The sequence below is a fragment of the Cyberlindnera jadinii genome, assembly GCF_001661405.1.
Source record: "Cyberlindnera jadinii NRRL Y-1542 unplaced genomic scaffold CYBJAscaffold_1, whole genome shotgun sequence".
Lineage (NCBI taxonomy): Eukaryota > Fungi > Ascomycota > Saccharomycetes > Phaffomycetales > Wickerhamomycetaceae > Williopsis > Williopsis jadinii.
This window is the reverse complement of record NW_017963652.1, coordinates 1,176,764-1,180,343: the sequence shown is the minus strand read 5'-3', so window position 1 is coordinate 1,180,343 and position 3,580 is coordinate 1,176,764.

The window sequence follows — 3,580 nt, the reverse complement described above, 5'->3', positions numbered from 1 at the left end:
CTCAGTAAATGAACTTACGAGTTGCCATGGTATTTACAGTTTGTTATTGTTTCGTCCTTATTTGATGATTAACCAGCGTTCAAACTCAATTATCTTTGGAATTTGTCTATATGTTCTTGTGCTAGTGGATAGTAATGAATGGAGGAATGTTACCATGTTCAGCATGATAAACCACCGTATTCATGATGGTTTTGGCATAGACTTTTTATCTTCTGAGATTTTGTATCATCATTACCTCTGCAATCAACGGGTATGAGATATTGATAGTTTACTAAAAAGCCTTTACACTGCTCCCCAATATCGTTGATTTCTAAGCAATTAATTCTAGCATTGTGGTTGCAGATTGTTAATATACATGTTTAGTATCCAATTCACAAATATATGGAAGGCTTTAAGACGAAGAGACATACCGAAGATGCTGCATAATAGGTAGTGTTGACCTATGACCATGAGATTTAAACTATGCCATTGGAAGTCAGAGTCGACTCTACCTAACTTCCAAAAAGACTTAGGCCGACAGTTGATGGAAACCAAAATTCGATAAAGGAGAAGTGAGATGATTGTATGAAAGTCTTTTTGAGATTGATGAAATCTCTCTACATTGCAATTGCCAAAGAATGTACTCAGTATAATCATGGCCTGTAATGATCTGTTTCCCATTATCCATACATAGCCAGTTCTAGACCGAAACCAGAACTTGTGTATTATTTCAATCTCTAAAAGAATCACGAGGTATGGTGAGAATTGATATTCCTGTCTTTCCATCTTACTATCACAGTTTTTGGTATATTTCCACTCCACAGGATAAGGCTCAAATATGCTCTTATGTAACGTTAACCATTGCACTGCTTTCTGAAAAGCACATATATCGTAATCGGATAAAATCAACTCTATTAATCTAACGCACCCCCAAAATTGTGAGTAACCTCCACCACGTATCAGCCCCAGCTTCACTCAAGTTCCGGAAAGTACCGACTGAAAGTTGCTGCTGTAACTCAATTCCAAACACCCACCCCTTCTATGGTCGCGTAAAGATGACCGTTATTTCTGCGTTGGTGACTCTTTTACAATCATTGGACCAAATGTCGATCCAGGTTTCAAATCTGTCTCGAATGTCAGCAAAAGTTTTAGACACCCGACTGCTGACAAGTGAAAGCAATACATAGCTTTTGGTGTAGTGTATTAAAGAAATTGAGAACTAAAATCGTGCTCAACTGCTATTATCTACAGACTTAAAATTTTGATATACTGACTGGTTTGATGCCGAAGTTCTTCCTTGTCGTTGAATGATTCTCGTACGTATTATACTCCCCAAAGGTACATGGTCTTATCATCTTTGTAAAAACAGTATTCAATTTTTTTTGACTCGGGTTACACCGATTAGTTATTAATGAGGAGTTTTTCTGTATCTTCACCCAAGATAAGCAATCAAGTAAACTGTTATCCGGAGGATGAGTAAACTACTGTGTTCATGGTTCTAGAACTATAGGCATCCTCAGTAATCACGCACAAATCCAATCGCACTACTCCGGAGCACAGATACCAACCTAGAAACCATCACCGCCTTTAAAACCTAGAAGATTGTTTGGTTACAGCACATTGATATCTTGATCAAGGTTGAAACACTAAAGTTGAGTCAATGCGCTTGGCACTGAAGCAGTAAGACAACGATAAACACTGGGAACCAGCTACTGCCATGTCGGTAGTGTCCGGACCTTTCAGCCAGTTGGGTCATGAATATTGGCCGCCCCAAAGCCGCTTTCTTATCATGCAGTAAGGTAACCTTGATGAGGTCTTCACTTTTGCAGTATACTTGTGCATGTCCCTGTCAAGTACCAAGTTTTGGATATTATCTCGACAGTATCTAATGTCAAGCTTGTGGGATAAGATTTGAGCTAGCAGGTGTCACAGACAAGTAAGCCAAGTCCAAACAACTTGGTCTAGAAAAGTATACGTAAAAGAATACAGTGTACGAACGTTATAGAGAGGCGTTCAAGGAGGCTTCTACAACTTACTAATAATAGGTCGACCACAACCAAGTCGTGGTTCATACTTCATATGGAACAGAAGTTTTATTGAACTGAAGAGATACAACAAGTACTGATGTGGTGAATTGCAGAAACCAAATGTACAAACCTCTATGCACGCCCACTGAATCATACGCCTAAATATTGAATGACAAAAGGAGTCAAATGTCAGGAAGGGAATGAGGGGATAGGTCCTGAAATATTATAAAACTGTTATTTCACAGTTTCACGTTACCCTCATGAAATGATATGATTCACATGCATCTACTTGATGTGTGTACCTTGGAAAAAAAAATTTCCCCTATGATCGAAAGCACTTTACGAGTTTCTAATTGATGAAATGCCTACAATAACAATGTCGTCTCAATCGGGGTTTCAGTATCAAGTGAATTGACGCCTGTAATAATTTACTTGAACCATGGGTCTTCTTTATGCGGTGTACAACTAAACAAACGCCCTAACGATTTGAGGAGTTGTTCAGCAAAGTTGGAGACTTTTCTACAGATAAACCACAAGTTACAACAGAAAGTTACATCGAGATGCCTTTTGTCACATGCAGCGTTGTAGGCACAATATGAATACTTGCACATATAAAATCCCCTCTTTGAATCATTTTACGAGAAAGTTGTTGCTAACATCATACTTGCAGTAAATGGTACATATCGTCAAGTTGGCAAGTTCGAACTAATAAGCACAGCTCATCATTAGAGAGTGCTCGAACAAAGAGTTTTTCGTAGTAGAATAGTAGCGCTTTGATCATGAAAATTCGCTATTGCAATAGGGAACTACGATGTGTGTATACGCAAATCTGAGTACTAGTTCTCATGTACTTTCATTTCACTACTGTGATCAGATTAATGGACAAATATCATATATGGATTGAGTATCTTCGATGAAGTCCAGCCCGCCTCGACCTATGGTTTGTACCAAGCAAAAAAAGTTACAACCATCATTGTTCAACTGTGGGAATTCCTAATAACTTTAGCTGTGGTTTGGTCCCTCACTCATCTAGGGGTTTCAGCAAATACGCACTACAATTTTCTACATGCTAACGAACATGCAGGATTGGGCGGATTCCACAATTTTTGAAATTTCTGATATTGATAACGAGTTTAATGCATGGTGTAGGTTATCAGTTATCAGCTGGTCATTTTTGTTTTAACATGTATCTAGCAATTTTCTTTATCTCTCGTGGAGTAGAGAACATCGAGATGAAATGTATATCTCTAAAAAAAGGATACAGTCATCTTTTGTGATGACTATTGGGAGGGGGGTAATAGCTGAGTACAAAAAGTCCTCAAATATGTGATGCAACCTTCAAAAACGGTTCTAGCTTTTCTTTTGTATCCTAAAAGAGTAGCTCTAGTTAACACACCCAATGATCCGTGCCGGGCGCATACATGAGCAAAAACAAATTGAAAAGGGAGCACAATCATTTCTCCATTTTTAAACTTTCCTTTTTTGGTCTGTGTGGTTGTTCGAAGTTTGCCCGCCTTTTAGAAATTATCACACCGTTGCACAAAGTGAGTCGATTGATGTGGCTCGAGACAAAA